Source organism: Neovison vison, chromosome 1 (genome assembly GCF_020171115.1).
Source record: "Neovison vison isolate M4711 chromosome 1, ASM_NN_V1, whole genome shotgun sequence".
NCBI classification, from domain to species: domain Eukaryota; kingdom Metazoa; phylum Chordata; class Mammalia; order Carnivora; family Mustelidae; genus Neogale; species Neogale vison.
The window spans coordinates 288955115-288975603 of NC_058091.1; the positions used below are offsets into that span (position 1 = coordinate 288955115).

At 38.9% G+C, this 20489-nt stretch overlaps 1 pseudogene; it reads left to right on the forward strand.

Moving 5' to 3' along the window:
• Positions 1-279: 279 nt before the first annotated feature.
• On the forward strand, positions 280-20424 carry LOC122894290 (annotated as a pseudogene).
• Positions 20425-20489: the final 65 nt, after the last annotated feature.

Consider the following 20489-nt stretch of genomic DNA (forward strand, 5'->3'; position numbering starts at 1 on the left):
AAGCAAGATTTTCAAGCCAAGCAAGTCAGATCCAAGTAGGGAAATCCTCACCTCCATCCCACTGAGAGGCTTCTATAAGTGCATTTAGACAAAAGTATGGGTTTAGCCTTTAAATGGCCCTGGATTCCAGCATGAACTGTGACTGACACCGGGCTAGTTGGAATCCTTTAACCAATGGCTGTGTGCTAGTCAGGCACTTTCCCCATTAAGAATGGTCCTCCAGGGTAGGACTGATACAATTTACAAGCCCAGGGAATGGTGTGAAGAAGAGTAGTCATCATGGCATATCATGAGATCCATACCTGTAAACATAGAAGGTGCACTAGAACCTTAGAAAATGCCTTTGCTACTGCAGCTGATTATATCTCTGTAGCGAAAAGAAAACCTTACTAACAGAGCAATAGGGGAAAACACTGATGATACCCCCCATGGAGTTAATTCAGGGAGTTAATCCAAACTCAGTTTAATCTAAGATCTCTCAAAATCACCAGTGAGAATGCCCCTCACCTTGATGATATTAAGTAGGACATTGTGAGGAAGAAACATAAATATAAACAGATTAGAAAGAATATCCTCTCCAAAATACGTCTAATAACAACCAAAGGAAAGCAGAAAGAGAAGGAAAAGACAAGATGGGAAGGAGAGGAAAGAAATTAAAGCAAAGTTCTTAGTTTTGACATGTGGAATTTAATATTATTTTAAAACTTTATAACAGAAAAAGGGCACAGATTTGTTTCTGAGCTTTTGACATCAGAGCTTCTAAATTACTTTTAACATCAGATGAGATGAATGAATGGCAAGACTTAATGATCTTCATCAATATTTCATCAATACATCAGAATAGCTATCTAAATTTATCAAGGTAATTTCCTGAAATTAGTTTTAGGAGTTTGTAACTCTTAAAAGTTACAAAACATTAGAAGACAAATGTGCATGCCCTGTCATAACACATGAAATTAAATATCCCATAGTTAGAAGACCCATTTGTTAAATAATCTCAAAGTGGACATGGTAGCTCTTATCTAAAAAGTCATAAGTTAAAATAAAATTAAGGTTTTGGCACTTACAGTCAGCATAACAAAAAAAAAAAGATAATGTTGGATCGGCTCAACATATTAAAACTGTTAATACAACTCAATTTATATTAGAACAGTGCCTTTAAGGATTAAATCCTATTTAGTGGAGTGATTATTCCCAGTGATTCTCCATTTAATAGCCTAATTTAGAGTATTCCTAAACCTGGAAAGAATGAATGGTGCCTTGCAGGGGACTACTATAACTTTAATGCCCCATCTATCAGAGCTCCCATTTCCAATGTTATTGAAATTGCTGACTATATCTAAGTACTCATAAATACTTCACAACCATACAAATTTGGTGCATATTTTCTGTTTAATTTCTATTTCAACAAGCTCTCAACCACAGTTTCGCTTCATCTTCATCTTGGAAGGATATAAATCACTCATAACTGGCTTCTCATGGACTGCCTCAACAGCCCTGCTCATAAGCTTGGCTGGCAAGATCTTAGCCACATTGAACTTTCTCCAGGAGCACATGTATTACATTGCTTTGAGGACAACTTCCTTTTACAGAGGTTCATTGTGCACACTCATTCAAGACACAAGCATTCACACAGGAGCTCACAAAGATGGTTGTGCTGCTGTCCCACATAAAGCACAAGCTATGGGAGTTGGAGCAAGATGACAGAGGAGGAGGGGGACCCTATTTCAACCAGTTCCCTGAATTGGGCTGTATATCTAGCAGACCACTCTGAACACCCAGGAAATCAGCCTGAGATGTAAGAAGATACATCCAGATCTCTACAAACAGAGTATCTCTGGCAGTTGGTTTTGAGGTATGAAGCAGGGAGCCATGACTCTACAGGAAATACTGGAAGATAAATGGAAGGGGGAGGGAGTCTCTGGGATCTTGCACCACCAGAGCACAAAAGCCTCCCATGCTGGGGACTGAGGACAGACTCACAGATCCACAGCGAAAGGGAAAGTTCTTTAGGGCAGCCCCCTAGATTGAAACCTGGAACTTCAGGGTTTGAGTGACCTGGGATCATGACCTGATTTGAAGGCTGAGGCTTTAACCCACTGAGCCACCCTGTGATTTACTAAGGAGAGGAGATATCATGGATTCCTTAAAGTATGAGAACTTTGACCTATTATTTGTTGGAGCATTTGACTTCTGTTCTTTCCTGGTTGCTGACAAGCTTCGGAAGCCATTTGTGTCAATTTTTCCCACCCCATTTGCCAGTGTGGACTTTGGGCTACCAATCCCCTATGTCTTATGTTCCAGCATTCCATTCCTTGCTAACTGACCACATGGACTTCTGGGGAAAAATGAAGAATTTCTGATGCTCTTTGATTTCTTCATGAGGCAGTGGTGAATCCAGTCTGCATTTGACAGCACCATTAAGGAACATTTCCCAGAAGATTCTAGGCCTGTTTTGTCACATCTTCTAAGGAAAGCAGAGCTGTGGTTTGAGCTCTGACTTTGCCTTTGAATTTACTCAGCCCCTGTTACCCAGCATTGTGTATGTTGGATGCTTAATGGTGAGACCTGTTAAAGCAGTACCACAAGTAAGTGAAACCTTTAGGCTCAATATGGACTTATGCAAAGCTTTTAGTGCAGAGTTGTTGACTCCTCTGCCAATGGGAACTGGGAGTAAAGTAGGATTAGATAACAAAACAGCTAGGATGTACCTTTTTATTTTAATTTGATTTAATTTAAATCAATTTCATTTAAATTTTTATTCCATTCTGTTATTTTATAATTTATTTTACTGTGGTAAGAATGGCAATATGGGATCCACCTTCCTAACACATTTTTTTAAAAAGATTTATTTATTTATTTATTTGACAGGCTGAGATCACAAGTCTGCAGAGAGGCAGCCAGAGAGAGAGAGATGGGGGGGGGCGGAAGGAGGCTCCCCGCTGAGCAGAGAGCCCAATTCGGGGCTTGATCCCTGGACCCTGGGATCATGACCTGAGCTGAAGGCAGAGGCTTTAACCCACTGAGCCACCCAGGTGCCCCTTCTAACACATTTTTAACATATACCACATAACTATTGACTATATGTACCATATTGTGCCTTAGATCTCTATATCTTATTCATTTCACTTAACTGTAACTCTTCCTCCTTTGAATAGTAATTACCAATTACCTACTTCCCCCAACCCCTGGAAATTAATGAGTACTTTTTTTTTTTACATAGGTAAATTTTAAAAAAATTAATTTTTTTAAAATTTCTTTTCAATGTTCCAGAATTCATTGTTTATGCACCACACCCAGTGCTCCATGCAATACGTGCCCTCCATAATACCCACCACCAGGCTCACCCAACCTGCCACTCCCCTCCAAAACCTTCAGTTTGTTTCTAAGAGTCTACAGTCTTTCATGGTTCATCTCTCCCTCCAATTTCTCCCAACTCACTTCTCCCATTTCCCCATGTCCTCCATGCTATTCTTTATACTCCACAAATAAGCAATACCATATGATAATTGACTCTCTTTGCTTGACTTATTTCACTCGGCATAATCTCTTCTAGTCCTGTCCATGTTGATATAAAAGTTGGGTATTCATCCTTCCTGATGGAGGCATAATACTCCATAGTGCATATGGACCATATCTTCTTTATCCATTCATCCATTGAAGGGCATCTTGGCTCTTTCCACAGTTTGGCAACTGTGGCCATTATTGCTATGAACATTGGGGTACAGATGGCCCTTCTTTTCACGACATCTGTATCTTTGGGGTAAATACCCAGGAGTGCAATTGCAGGGTCATAGGGAAGCTCTATTATTAATTTCTTAAGGAATTAATTAAGGAATCTCTGTTTTCCAAAGTGGCTGCACCAACTTGGATTGCTACCAACAGTGTAATAGGGTTCCCCTTTCTCCACATCCTCTCCAACACTTGTTGTTTATTGTCTTGTTGATCTTGGTCATTCTAACTGGTGTAAGTAAGGTGGTATCTCAATGTGGTTGTGATTTGAATCTCCCTGATAGCTAATGATGATGAACATTTTTTCATGTGCCTGTTAGCCATTTCTATGTCTTCTTTGGAGAAGTGTCTGTTCATGTCTTCTGCACATTTTTTGACATGATTATCTGTTTTGTGTGTGTTGAGTTTGAGGAGTTCTTTATAGATCTTGGATATCAGCCCTTTGTCTGTACTGTCATTTGCAAATATCTTCTCCCATTCCGTGGGTTGTCTCTTTGTTTTGTTGACTGTTTCCTTTGCTGTGCAGAAGCTTTTGATCTTGATGAAGCCCTAAAAGTTCATTTTTGCTTTTTATTTCCTTTGCCTTTGGAGACATATCTTGAAAGAACTTGTTGTGGCTGATATCAAAGAGGTTACTGCCTATATTCTCCTCTAGGATTCTGATGGACTCCTTTCTCATGTTGAAGTCTTGTATCCATTTCAAGTTTATCTTTGTGTAAGGTGTAGGAGAATGGTCAAGTTTCATTCTTCTACACATAGCTATCCAATTTTCCGAACACCATTTATTGAACACTTTTTTCCACTGTATATTTTTTTCCTGCTTTGTCAAAGATAATTTGACCATAGAGTTGAGGGTCCATATCTGGGCTCTCTACTCTGTTCCACTGGTCTATGTGTCTGTTTTTGTGTCAGTACCAGGCTGTCTTGGTGATCACAGCTTTGTAGTAAAGCTTGAAATCAGGCAATGTGATGCTCCCAGTTTTGTTTTTCTTTTTCAACATTTCCTTAGCAATTCGGTGTCTCTTCTGGTTACATACAAGTTTTAGGATTGTTTGCTCCAGCACTTTGAAAAGTACTGGTGGAATTTTGATTGGAATGGCATTGAAAGTATAGATTGCTCTAGGCAGTATAGACATTTTAACAATATTTATTCTTCCGATCCATGAGCATGGAATGGTCTCCCATCTTTTTGTGTCTTCAATTTCTTTCATGAGTGTTCTATAGTTCCTTGAGTACAGATCTTTTACCTCTTTGGTTAGGTTTATTTCCAGGTATCTTACTGTTCTTGGTACTATAGTAAATGGAATTGATTCTCTAAATTCCCTTTTTCTATTTTAGTTGTTAGCGTGTAAGAAAGCAACTGATTTCTGTACATTGATTTTGTATCCTGCCACATTACTGAATTGCTGTATGAGTTCTAGTAGTTTGGGCGTGGAGTCTTTTGGGTTTTCCGTATAAAGTAGCATGTCATCTGTGAAGAAAGAGAGCTTGACTTCTTCATTGCCAACCTGGATACCTTTTATTTCTCTTTGTTGTCTGATTGCTGTTGCCAGGACTTCAGAGTATTAGAAGTGGCAAGAGTGTGCATGCTTGTCGTGTTCCTCATCTTAAGGGAAGGCTGTCAGCTTTCCCCATTGAGGATGATATTCACTGTGGGTTTTTCATAGTTAGATATGATGAAGTTGGGGAATGTTTCCTCTATCCCTATACTTTGAATCATTTTAATCAGGAACAGATGCTGTATTTTGTCAAATGCTTTTTCTGCATCAATTGAGAGGACCATGTGGTTTTTCTCTCTTGATTCTATGAATTTGAGTTTTAGATACTTAAAATCATGTAATATTTGTTTATGTTACTTAGCATAATGTCATCAAAATTCATCCATGTTTTCATATATTACAAAATTTCCTTCTTTTCCTTTAAGATTTTTTATTTGCTTATTTGACAGAGAGAGAGAAGATTGAACACATGAATTGGGGGGAGAGGTAGAGGGGCTCAATCTCAAGACCCTGGGATCATGACCTGAGCTGAAGGCAGACACTTAACCAACTGAGCCACCCAGGTGTCGAATAAAAGTCTTTCTTTTATTTATTTATTTATTTATAAAGATTTTATTTATTTATTTGAGAGAGAGAGACAGTGAGAGAGCATGAGCGAGGAGAAGGTCAGAGAGCGAAGCAGACTCCCCATGGAGCTGGGAGCCTGATGTGGGACTTGATCCCGGGACTCCAGGATCACGCCCTGAGCCGAAGGCAGTCGTCCAACCAACTGAGCCACCCAGGCGTCCCTAAAAGTCTTTCTTTTAAAGGGGTAAATAATATTCCTTTGTGTTTATCTATCTATACATAATAATTTTTTACCTATTCATCTTTAATGGATATTTTGGTTGTATAGATGTCTCAGCTCTTATGAATCCTGCTTTAATTAATATGGGAGTGCAGAAATCTTTTTGAGATCCTGATTTATTTTCTTGGTTATATACACAGAAATCAGATTGATGAATCATTAGGTGGTTGTATTTATAATTTTTTGAGGAATCATTACACTGTTTGCCACAGTGGCTACACCACTTTGCATTTCCAGCTACTAGTTAGAAACTAGTATATAAATGTTGTAATTCTTCATGTCTTCAACACTTGTCTTTCTGCTTGTTGGTAATAGCTGTACTGACAGGTATGAAGAGAAACCTCATTGTGGTTTTGATTTGTGTTTCCCAGGTGACTAGTGCTTTTTGAGCCTTTTTTCATGTATCTGTTGGCTGTTTGTATTTTGTCTTTGGATAAATGTCATTTAAATACTTAGCCCACTTTTTAATCTAGTTATAGGAATTTTTCTTTTTTTAATTTTTGCTATTGAGTTGTAGTCCTCTCTGTATATTTTGGAGATTAACCTCTTATCAGGTATATTGTTTTTAATACTTTCTCTAGGTTGTATTAATGTATTAATACATAATAATAATAATGTATTATTCTCTAGGTTGTATTCTCTAAATTGTCTTTTTAGTCTTTATAGAGATTTCTGGTTTGATATAGTCCCACTTGTTTATTTTTGGTTTTGTTGCCTGTCCATTGTCTTATATCTCTGAAATCATTGGCAAGACCAAAACCATAAAATTTTCCTCCCATGTTTTCTTCTAGAGCTTTGTAGTTCAGGTCTTATTTTTATTCTTTCATCAATTTTGAAATTTTGTATGATGTAAAGGTCCGAATTTATTCTTGTTTATGTGGCTATCCATCTACTGGAATTCTGATGAGAGGGTATTTTCAAAACTATCTGCCAGCTCTGGTTAATTTGTTGAACCTTTGCCTTGGGTGCAGTACCCCTTCATTAAGTTTCTGGATTTCTTACAAAGGGAATTTGACCATGAAATTTTGCCAAATTGGTGTGTTTTCAGGGGGGAAGAATGTCCAGGGATTCCTACTCTGCCATCTTGCTGACTCCAGGATCTACTTTTAAGGAAGCCCTTCCTGTATGGGTAATGGAAGTATTATAAGGTCCTACATGACCCTGCTATTGTGAACCTCCTTGAGGAACTCTTAAGCTCTTCCTATTCCTTACCCTGGTCCTACCCTTGCTGGTAAAAATGCTTCAATATGTTGACATTTTAATTTTAATTTTTTTTATGATCACATGCATAATAATTATGAAGTGAGAGGCTACCACATGAAACGGATTTTTAAGGAGATTGGTTATCCATGATGAAATATATTTTGAAGAGAGAAAGACAGAGATTGAGAAAGACATAGAGGCCACTGGGTGGCTCAGTTGGTTAAGCATCTGCCTTCAGTTCAGGTCATGATCTCAGGGCCTTGGGATGAAGTCTGTATTGGGCTTCTTGCTCAGTGGGGAGTCTACTTCTCTCTCTACCCTTCCCCCTCTTCATGATCTCTCTCTCACTCTCTGTCTCTCTCAAATAAATACATAAAATCTTAAAAAAAAAAACAAAACTAAAGAGACATAGTATAACAAGGCAGGACTGGGTGCGACTGACAGCAAGACCTGCAGGCATCATCTCCAATGGCTCCTTTCTCTAGAGCCCCCATCCCTGACTTAGTCTAAATTTTCTGATTTGATTGGTCTGGGATTGGGGCTAGGTATTGTAAGTTTTAAATGCTACTCAGCTGGTCTGAATGCAGAGCCTGAACTCAGAACCACTGCTCTAGAAGTTATCAAAATGAAGTAAAGCTGAGATTAGGGGCTGCCTGTTGCCTATAGGTACTGGGTTGCTATTATATGGAATTTACTTCATAGATTGTATATCATGCCACCTTGAGGGAACAGTGATGATCTCCAATTTTATAAATGAGAGGACAGACATTCAGGTGATATATATATATATATATTTTTTTTTTTTAAATTTTTAAAAATTTTTAAATTTTTTTTCCCCTAGTACCATTCAGCTCAGAGCACCAAAGCCTAGATCTGGACTGGGCTTTCTAGGCACCAAGTTCTCCACCCTTCCTCTGCTGGCCTTGTATTGAGTGAACAGAAAAAGCTGGGGAATGATTCATGGGCAAAATGGACTTTGGTTCATGGTGGCATTTTCAAAGAAATAGAACTGGGGAGGAAGAAACAGCATGTTGAGAGAATAGGAGGTCCAGTGTGTGGAGGTATAAGTGAGATGGCCATGAGGGTGGGTTCCTTCAGTGACACTGGCCACACTAGAGTAGTGGGAGATTCAGTTGAACGAATAAGACCAGAACAAAACACAGGTCTTACCTGACATGATGGTGAGTTAGGTCTTGGAACTGAGACAGGAATTATTGAGGTGGAGAATAATGGAAGTTAGAGTGTGTAATCCTTGAGACAGCAAACACTTGTGTAATTTTTCTTCTCTCCTTTCCTATTTTTTTTTTTTTACTGTGACCAAATATACATAGTGTAAAATTTACCACTTAAACCACGTGAAGAGTACAGTTCCAGGTCATTAAGAACTTCCATACTGTGGGCAACCATCACCACATCTCCATAACATTTTCTTCTTTCCAAACTGAAACTTCATACCCACTCAACCATGACTCCTTATTTCCTCTCTGCCTCCAGACCCTGGAAACCACTGCTCTCCTTTTGTCATATGAATTTGACTACTATAGGTACCTTATATAGATGGAATCATACAATGTTTATTCTTCTGTGATGGCTTATTTCACTTTGCATAATGTCTTCAAGATTCAATCATCTTTTAGCATGTGTCCAAATTTCTTTCCTTTTTAGGTTAAGCTATATTTCATTGTATGTGTATACCATATTTGTTTATCTATTCATCTATCCAAGGCACTTGGGTTACTTTTAACATTGGCTATTGTAAATAATGCTGCTATGTTCATTAACAGTAATGTAAAATATTTGTTTGAGTCCCTGCTTTTAATTCTTTTGGGAATATACTGAGAAATGGAATTTCTGGGTTGTATGACAATTATATATTTAATTTTTTGAGGAACTGCTATATAGTCCTTTAGAGTGACTGTCCCAGTTTACATTTCTGTCAATAATGCATAAGAGTTCCAACTTTTCCATATTTTCATAAATACTTGTCATTTTCTGTTTGTGTGTGAATTTTAATTTTGTTTTTAGCCCTCTTAATGGGTGGGAAGTACAGTCTCACTTTGATTAGATTAGAATTTCCTTGATTAGTGATGTTCACCATTTCATAAGCTTATTGGCTTTTTATATGTCTTCTTGGAGAAATATCTAAGTCTTTGCCCATTTTGAGTTATGGCTTTATCCAGTTTTTGTTCACCATTTCATAAGCTTATTGGCTTTTTATATGTCTTCTTGGAGAAATATCTAAGTCTTTGCCCATTTTGAGTTATGGCTTTATCCAGTTTTCATCATTTGTTGATAATACTGTCTTTTACTTCATCAGTGATCTCGGCACATTTGTCATAAGTTATTTGACCAAATATATAAGGGTGTATTTCTGGGATAGCTTTTTTATTTATTGATGTATCTATCTATCTTTATACCAGTCACACATTATTTTGATTATTGGATTATTGTTGCTTTTTAGTAAGTTTGGAAATCTGGAAAAGTGAGACCTCCAACTTTTCTTTTCTTCCCAAGATGTTTTGGGTACTCAGGTTCTTTTGAAATTCTATATGAATTTTAGGATAAGTTTTCTATTTCTGCAACAAAATATTGTTTGCTATTGATAAAGATTGTATGTATCTGTAGATCACTTTGGTTTATATTGACATCTTTATAAAACATTAAGTCTTCAAACTCATGAAGCCTGGACTTCTTTCCATTTATTTATGTCTTTTTAATTTTTTTGATAATATCTTATAGTTTTCAATGTAAAATCTTTCATTTCTTTGGTTAAGTTTATTCCTAAGTATTTTATTTTTGGAGTACATTATAAATAGAATTGTTTTACTCATTTCCTTCTTGAAATGTTCATTATTAACATATAGCATTGCAATTGATATTTGTGAGCTAATTTTTTGTGTGTGTGTTTTCGGTACTTTTCATTACTGTTTATCAGTTCTGACAGGGTTTTTTGTTGTGTTTGGAATTGTTACATATAATATGGTGTTACATATAATATCTACATGTAATATTATCTTGTATGCCATTATTTCCTTAAGCAATTGTTGTGCTTCTTTCTCTTTCTCTTCTCTTGTGATCTTCATAACATATACATTAATCCATATGATAGGGTCCTATGAGTCCCTAGACTCCTTTCCATTTTCTGGATACTTTCTCCATTTTCCTTCTTATATTTGATGCTTTAAAAGCCCTGTCTTCAAGCTGAGTACATCTTTCTTTGGTTTGTTTAGGCTTGCTGTTGAAATACCCTACTGAATTTTTCAATTTAATTATTGTATTTTTCAGCTCCAGATTTCCTTTGCTCTTTTTTTAAAAAATTCTGCACTTCTTGATATTATCAGTTTTATTCATATATTGTCTTCCTGGTTTTCTTTAGATCTTTGTCCACACTTTTCTTTAGTTTTTTGAACATATTTAGTCAACTTTGTAAGTCTTTGTTTAGTAAACCCAATTTCTGTGTGTCCTCAAGGGGGGTTTCTGGAGATTGATTTTCTTCCTTTGGATGACTTGGTTCTATCTTTTTTTGGTGATCTTTTGTAGAAAATTGGGCATTTGGAAAAGCAGTCACCTCAGCCAGTGTTTGCAGACTACCATGAAAGAACCTTACTAATTAGTGGGGCATGTTATGAGCTTTTGGAAGAGCCAGGGGCAAAGGATTAAAGTCTTTCAGATATTTTTGGGTATTTGTCCTGTCTAGGACATTTATTTGCATTTATTTATTTATATGCATTTAATTAATTAATTAATCTATTTATTTATACAACTCTGATTCTTCTTGCATACTTGACAAATTTTAATGTCTTATGTTCCCAGAGACTCTCACCCAGATTCTGTTCAGGGCTTTAGGTGTTCTATTTTAGTTTTTGCCCATATCTCTTGCCCCAAGACTTTAAGTTCTGTGGAATTGTGCATGTTTTAAATGCCATGGTGCCACTATTACCTTACAAGAGTCCTGCCAGCCTGATATCAGGACTGTATTGCCATTCCCAGTGAAAGTTCCAAGTTTGGTGAGACAGAAACTTGCCACTTGGGAGCCCACAGAGTGGTTGTAATGTTGCAATTATTTTCTGTTCTTCTGCTGCTGGGGAAGGCAAGGCCAGCACTGCTGCCTCTGGACTGTGACATGCCTCTCCAGGAAGAAGGTAGGACAAGGGAGAGTAAGAATGCCATAGAAAGTTCCAGCATTTTGAGTGTGTTTTTTGTTCCTCGATGGGCATATGTGGTTTCTGTATATACTGTTTCCCCAAGGCCTATAAAGTTATGAAGTCAGTCTTTAGTTCTTGTTTTAAACGTTTCTGTGAGGAAATGAGAGCCTTCACCTTCTTATCCTGACATCCTATTCTGCCTTTTTGAATTTTAAGAAATAAATTTATATTGATCATTATAATTATAAAAGGGCAACGAATCTGTTTTAAGTGGTTCTTTGGAATAGTAATTTTTAGAGTATTGTGCTGTATGGAGTCATGTAAAGCCCGAGTGGAACAATGGGGTAGAGGCTGGGATCTGAAAACAGCTAAAAATACAAAGGAAATTAGAAAAGTATTTTAAAGAATTGAGAAAACTGAATGAAAGGTAGGGTTTGGTAATTACTTTTTAGATACAAAACCTATGACATGTTCTAGGAGAGAGTTGGTAAATGGGCTAAATTGAAATTAAAATTTCTGTTCTGAGAAAGACAGTCTTAAGGGAATAAAAATAAGAAACTCAAACCAAAAGTAAATGTTTATAGAAGAAATATCTGATACAATTATAAGAAATACACAACCATATACACAAAATATACAAAAAACCCTTAAAACTCAATAACAATAAAAAACCCCAATCAAAAATTTTAAAATGGTTAAACCTCCCCAGACCCCTCAACAAAGAGGACAGACAGATAGCTAATAAGCATATGAAGGAGACAATAATAGAAACATTTCCCCCTCATCTACCTCAGCCTCCAGAAGGCATGCTGCCCCCAACTGGGCCAGGATAGCAACTGGCATTCTCCCAGGCACTAGCACCTCTGCTCTGGCATTGGAACACTCTGAAATGACCATACCTCCCCACACCTAGAATGAGGGATGAGGATAACCCTGGGACCATGTTTTCAATGAAGGAAGAGATTCCCACCACCTCCACTTTCCTTTGCTATAAAACACTGTTATACACACAAGTCCTGGATCTAGATGTTGGTGCTATAGTATGCTTTGAGTGCCTCAAGGGCAATTTGGACTATTGTGGAAGTGGCTGGACACCTACAGCTGTCTTCACATTCGTTTGTGATTACTGAAAGTGTTTATATGATAAGATGTGTCCTGAGATCTCAGAGAAATGACTTCAAGTCCAACAGACAATGGATATGAGCAGAGTGCAGAGGACACTGAGCTGTCCAGGGGCTAGGAGAACCTAGGAAGATGTATTCAGTAAATAGCTGACTTTCATTTCAAAGCATCCAGGCTTTCATGAACAACTGTGTTAATCTCCTTTCCTTTCTTACCTCTCTCTAGGAGTGTGAGAATTTCATTGCCGTGTGGGGAGACTGGTTTTGTCCTTGTGGCCCTGGGCTTTATTGTGAACAGCTATCAGTCCCAGGAAGTTCTCAGGGAGATGAACAGTGCCTTTGCTCATCTGTCCCAAGGGGTGATATGGAAGTATAATCCTTCTTGTTGGCCCAAAGATGTCAAATTGGCAGCAAATGTGAAAATCGTGGACTGGCTTCTTCAGAATGACCTCTTGGGTGAGGAGTGCCTGGATCTTCTTTTCTCTTTCTATTTATGTATATTTAGGTTTCCACTGGGCAACCCCCCCAGCATGAGAAGGGCCATCTTGTAGCTAAAGGTAATCTTTAGAGGACAGGAATGGAGCAGCCAGCTGGAGTTCTTGGGAAATCAGGCTCTGCTTCCCAAATGGCTTCAGCTGCCATGTTTTCTTCTGCCTTTCTATTCCAGTCCTGATTCTTGCCACCAGAAGCAATATTTTCATTAGGTTATTTGGAATTTACCATATTTGGCACAGACCAAGGTTGTCCAGACACAATCATAGACAGTTTGTGGACTCTGGGAATACATTTGAGGTTCTTGTTGCCACTGTTGTTCCTAGCCTCTTGAGTCCCTGATAGGCCACATACCATTATAGAAACACTCCAATCAATACACATTGGTTCTTCCTCTTTTTCCCCAAAAAGTGTACTCACACTTTCACAAAGTTTATGTTGACAGTGTCTGAAGAATGTGCCAAAACTTCTGAGTGTGAAGCTAAGTAACCTTTCAGCCAGTTATTCTGTCCATCCAATTCTCTGGTAACAGAGAACTTCTTGTACCCTAATAGGTTGTCTTTGTCCTGTGCCCCTTTTTAGAGCCTCCTCACTACCAAAACCACTGATTACATCAGAAGTTGATCCCTAAGATTATGGCTCACAAACATATTGAGAAGTTATGATACAGGGTTCTACACATGGTGTAGGGAAAAAGGTTTCTAATTTTCAAAGAAACACAAATAGATTCTTTTAATTAATTAATTAGTTAGTTAATTTTTAATTACTATGTTCAATTAGGCAACATCTAGTACATCATTAGTTTTTTCTTAAATTTTATTTACTTATTTGACAGAGATCACAAGTAGGCAGAGAGGCAGGCAGAGAGAGAGAGAGAGGAGGAAGCAGGCTCCCTGCTGAGCAGAGAGCCAGACGCGGGGCTCAATCCCAGAACCCCGGGATCATGACCTGAGCTGAAGGCAGAGGCTTTAACCCACTGAGCCACCCAGGCTCCCCACATCATTAGTTTTTGATGTAGTGTTCAATGATGCATTAGTTGCACATAAAACCGAGTGCTCATGACAACACATGTACCCTTAATAATACGCATTACCCAGTCACAAATAGATTGTGATGCACATCCCTATTGAGAGGCAGTGTTTGACATGAACTCTTCATTATCAACACTTATTTTAGTTTTCTCTAAATAACAGTGGGGTGAGCACACAGGAACTGGATATACCTAGATGGGTGGTCCATCATTGCCTACTTTAGAGGATTTCTTAAGAAACTGAGGAGAAATGACATACAGTGTAAGTTTGATGAATGCCATATGAGATGTGATGTTAGTGACGGTGTTAGCCTTCATGTAAGCAGGAAGTGAATGGGCGGTGAAAGGGAGAGCCTGAGACTTACAAAGTAAGAGACAGACAACACAGAGAGAGAGAACACAGAGAGGGAAGCAAAGAGAGAAAAAGGATAGAAAGAAGGTTGGATGGATGAGAGGAAGAATATGCCTTACTTACCACCCTTCTCTACAGATTTCTCTGGGCTCTGAGTCTTAGATGGATTGATTTAGAGGAGTCTCTGTAGAGAGTCAAGGCAAGAATTTTGTATCCTGGAATATGCTCCCGTGAGTGTGTCTAAATCAGTAAATCCATTTTATCTAACATACCTTGAGATCCTTTGGTATTTTTTCCTACCCAAATACATTCCCTGGTGTTCTGAAGTTTTCATCTTGAAATATTCTGCTTTGTTCCTGATCTGCGACAGCTAACCCACAGATCTGTCTCTTTGTCACCCATGGTGGATTGAATAGCATAATGGAGGCCATCCAACATGGTGTACCCATGGTGGGGATTCCTGTCCTTGGAGACCAGTCTGACAACCTGGTCCAAGTAGAAGCCAAAAGTTTAGTGTCTCCATCCAGCTAAAGCAGACCAAGGCAGAGACATTGGCTCTGAAGATGAAGGAAGTCATTGACGACAAGAGGGATGGAGTTCTCTGGGCTTGTGTTCACTTAGGCTGAATGAAGACATTAAGCAAAAAGGGCAACATATGACTCTTTTTTTGTAATAAAAGCTGAAACTTCTGGGACATGGAATGATATCTGTGTGATGTTAACAGATGACCTATTTCCTCTGAGAACAGGACTAGGCAATTTAGGTTAGATGTTGCAAGCAATTTTTCCCTAAGTGTTGTGAGGACTCTGACCTACTTACATAGGGTCTCTGAGAGATCTTATATTTGGGGGCTACTGATAATAGAATTACACTGAGAAGGAGGACACCTTCTTGTTCCCTAATATGCCACAGTGTTTCCTGCTTCAGACCATTTGTCAGTGTTGCTCCCTCAGACATCCTTTCTTCTCTTCACAGATCTGTCTTCTTCTTGACAGTTAGCTTCATCTCCAGTACCCTCTCATCAGAGAGGCGGGTGGTCTTTGTGTGACAGTCCTAAATGTGTCCCTTTTTTCCACCCTCTTCAATCATGATTCATTTTTCTTTCTTAACACTTCTCAGGATCAGTAACTACCCCCATTTCTTTCTGTTTTAATTTACTGAGTGTCCCTCACACTAGCAAGTAGAGAGTTACCCTCGACAGCCCAGTGTCTCTTGTTTTCCCCTGTGTTCTCAGGGACTATCACAGGGCCTGCCACAAAAGTAAGTTGGGATGAATTTCTCTCAAGTAAGTCAGTAAAAGGGCCCATCTTCTCTTTGGTAAATTCCCTTCTGGCACAATTATGGGAAAATCATAATGGACTGGGTATCTTATTAGGGTCTCAAGGACATTTACTCTGAATCCAGGGTATGTTCTATCACATGTATTCCTATATACTCTTTCCTTTAGCCTACTGTAAGTGTCCTTGTGTAGAGGCTTGTTTACAGCTCAGACACTTCTTTATAGTTTTTCCCCCTGGGTAGAGACTCATCCTTATACTTAGTAAGTGTACACTTTTTTTTTTTTTTAATAATTTACCACTTTTAGCACTAGGCATGCATCTTTGCATGGAAGGACCAGCCTGAACTTTTCAATGGTACCCAGCTAAACTCTAACAAGTCCAGGCCAACAACTTTTCTTTGAAACAGAGTCTTTTTTTTTTTTAAGATTTTATTTATTTATTTATTTATTTGACAGACAGAGATCACAAGCAGGCAGAGAGGCAGGCAGAGAGAGAGGAGGAAGCAGGCTCCCCGCTGAGCAGAGAGCCCGACGCGGGGCTCGATCCCAGGTTTGTGCATATAACTGAAAGTGTGTGTGTGTGTGTGTGTGTGTGCGTGATACAAGGTCTCTAAGAGTTCTGAGACCACATGAGTAATGCCCAACCTCTGTCTCTGCCAACAGGTACAAGTCAGCAGCTATGGCCGCCAGCATCATCAGGCGCTCCCACCACCTGACCCCTGCCCAGAGGCTGGTGGGCTGGATTGACCACATCCTCCAGACAGGGGGTGCAGCCCACCTCAAGCCCATGGCCTGCAGCAGCCGTGGCATGAACAGTACCTGCTGGATGTCTTCTTGTTCTTGCTGGTGGTCACCCTGGGCACCCTGTGGCTCTGTGGAAAGCTGCTGGGCATGGCCGCCAGCTGGCTGTATGGGTTCAGGAAGCTCAAGAAAGCCTATGGAGGTGCAGCCTTGATGCATGTTTGGGGAGGTCTTGGTTGTAGAAGGCTTTCCCCTCACACAGGGCACCACTGCTGTCTTCCCATATTCATACTTGAGGGTGGTACAAAAATTGATTTTCACTATTTTCTGCCTCCCTTAGAAATTCTTATGAAGCAATCTTCAGATTCTGTGCTTATATTTGCTTTTGCATTTTCAGATTGAAGTAAAATTTCCTTAAGAGTTTTAAATGTATGTTACCTTGTGGATTAAAACATACTAAAGAAAACAGTACATATCCAGGATGGCCCCAGACACCCTAGTTTTTAATTGGTTAATTCTGGGATTATGACCACATGTTGAAATAATTCAAATGGAAGTTGAAGCAGCTACTATGAAATACTCCACGCAGAAGTGGCAAGAGGCCCACCCTTGCTCATGTCAAGATAAGATTTTCTAGGTAGAATGCAGAGCTGGTGGCAGGTGTCTACCAGGTTCTGTGAGTTCTCGTGTTGTATGATGTCACCTACAGCCACAAGCACGTCCATGAAGACATGCGTGTGTGTGTGTGTAATTCAAGTTTTATTTCTGCAATTCTTATGACATCTCTGAAATTTGTCTCTGTAATAATTCCTGAAAGGCAGACCTGAAGCTTTCTCTGTGTTGTCATTAGAATAAATAGCCAAGACTCTTCCCTCTCATAACCAACGAAGGGACCAAGGAATAAGGCTTCCAGCTGATGAGTCCTGTTCCCACTCTCACCATCTCATCCTGCCTGAACACTTATAACTCAGAGAAGCCAGCTCTGTGCCTACTCCTTCCTAAGTTCCACTTTCATCCAAGGAATCTGATCTAAGGCAGCCGTTGAACCGGGCTGATGCCTCCAGTCTCTTTTCATTGAAATCTTCTCCTTGGGGCAGACTGTCAGCATGGCCTTGATGGTCTGGACATCTGATCTCATCCTTCCCTGATTCAGATCCTTTGTTGGTTCTCCTTGCATGGGATATAGCCTTCTGTGATTTGTTTCTGTTTACCACTTCCAAAGGTAGCTGGAAAACTCTGAAATAGACCCACATAGATATCTTTAGTTGATTCATGAAGAAGGTACACAAACAAGTCAATGAGAAAAGAAAAATCTCCCATCAAATTGTACTGGAACAACTGATATCTGAATGACTTATATTTTTTCCTTAATAACATACACAAAAAAACATTGACTGTTACTATGTACCATATACAAAAACTAACTCATAGTGTATCATCAACCTAAATGTGAACACTGAAGCTATGAATATTCTAAAGGAAAGTCATCCTAGTCTTATGATTGCACAGATTTATTATTCAGATCACACAAGCTGAAATCATAAAATAAATACATTTGATAAATTGGATTTTATAAAAAGGAAGAACTTTCACTCTTCTAAAGACATGTACAAGAAAATAAAAATGTAAGCCATCAGCTGGGAGAAAATATTGCAGCACATTTCTCAGACAAAACCCTTGTATATAGAATATCCAAACAAATCTCACAACCAGTACAGAAATGAACAAAAGGTTTGAGCAGACACTTCTCAAAAGAGGATATGCAAAGGGCCAATAATCACATGAAAAATTACTTGATACATTGGTGATTAGAGAAAAGCAAAATAAAACCACAGTATCATAGCACACCTACTAGAATGAGTAAAATTAAAAAGACTGATGATACGGACAGTGATAATGCAAGGAGACAAAGCTCCTGGCACTCCTATCTGTTCCATTGCTGAGGGGAGTGGGAAATGGTGTAGCCACACACAGGAAAACTGCTTTGCAGTTTCTCAGTTCAGCCACACTTGCCGCATGACCAAGACATTCCACTTCTAAGTATTTACTCTAGTTAATGAAAGCCTATGTCCACTTGGAAATCTGTACACAAATGTTCATAACAGCTTTATTTATAATAGCCCCAGAAAAAAACTACATGCCCATCAGTAGATGAATGAAGTAGCATTTGTATTATAGCCATATAATGGATGAAGCTTGTTGTATACAAATTATACTTAAAATTGATTGGAAAGTCTCTAAGTGTGAGATGTGTTTTTCAGTGTCACTCTGTTGAGTCCCTTAAAATGTAGTATTCAAGAATTATTGTTGTATTTGAACATAATTAGAAATTCAAATACATTTTAATAATTTCTAAAATAGAGCTAGTACAGTTTGGAAGAGAGAAGAGATAGTGTGTGTAAGAATTGGAGTTACTTCTTGAAGAATCAGACTAAGTGATCAGATACATGTATCAGACTTAATTCAAGTTTATTTGTTGAGTGGGACCTAGAGTTGTTCCATAACTATAACGTAAAATAACACATTTGAGAATTGATAAACATAGGTAAAATATTTAATATGTTGATCTTTGATGGGCATGAAATAGGACACTCAGTATCTGCATACAAAATACATGTATTTAGAGGTACATTTTAAGATGCTGTTATAGAGTTCCATTTGTCATTTATGTTTCCCTCTATTATGTAATGATTCTTCTGCTTATCTATTTCTATATTAGCATCAGTCATGATCACTTGTTGGTTCCTACGGTAATTGACATGGTTCCCCCCATGTCAATCTTCTGTTGTTTGGTTTATCACATCCTTGGGGCACCTGGGTGGCTCAATGGTTTAAAGCCTCTGTCTTTGGCTCAGGTCATGATCTCAGGGTCCTGGGATCGAGCCCCGCATGGGGCTCTCTGCTCAGTGGGAGCCTGCTTCCTCCCTCTCTCTCTGCCTGCCTCTCTGCCTACTTGTGATCTCTCTTTGTCAAATAAATAAATAAAATATTTTAAAAAATCACATCTTAATTGCAGGCTACTGGGAGATGGTTATTTGTTCAAGTGTCAACCAATTACCCTTGAAAAAGGAGGTAAATGGAATACTTGTTGTCTTAAGCAAATTTCTACCTAGTCCAAGGAACTAGCTCTTTCTAGATTTCATATTTTATTTTTTTTTAAAGATTTTGCTTATTCATTTGACAGAGAGAGATCACAACTAAGCAGAGAGGCAGGCAGAGAGAGGAAGGGAAGCAGGCTCCCTGCTGAGCAGAGAGCCCGATGCGGGACTCGGATCCCAGGACCCCGAGATCATGACCTGAGCCGAAGGCAGCGGCTTAACCCACTGAGCCACCCAGGCGCCCTAGATTTCATATTTTAAATGTCCTTAACATGAGTGCGTTTTACCCAGTTTGACAATTTGATTCAGCCAACATCAACTGATTTCTTATTTGTAACAAGACATCATGCTGGGAGCTTTGAAAGATACAGATGATGCAGAATTTCCTGGTCCTCTCATGTGACTTCCCACAGTCTGACTGATTAATTAGTTGAAAAGTAGACTTATCTGTCATTGGCAGTGCCTCTTGTCTCATGGTCAGTTTAGCTTAGTAATCTCAATTAGTGCAAATGAAATGATACAGCTTAGTACCTCGGGGTCAGCTGCAGTAAGGAGGGATGTGTTTGGACGAAAAGCTAATGGTGTGTGGCGAGGACACTCGGAACTATCCTGGGGTGAAGGTGGGTGCCACATCAAATACCCTGCCAGTGTCAATAGTTTTTACTGCTTGGTGCGTGTTGTGTACCTTTGAGAGGGGCTTTCTGAAAGCAACATTTATCCTAAAAGAGAAACAAAGGACTTATTTTGCAAGTGGCCCTTCTTGCTCCTCAAATCACATGCCGATGGAAATTCCTTCGACCAAGGCAAGTCCTCATTAAAATCCCCAGAGAATATTACCTCTTTGATCTCCAGGGCGAGGGTGACAAGTGGACAAGAGAAATGTAATGTCCTCTGTAGAGACAGTAGAAATCAATGACCACACTTGTCTGAGAATCCGTATAATGTAGAAT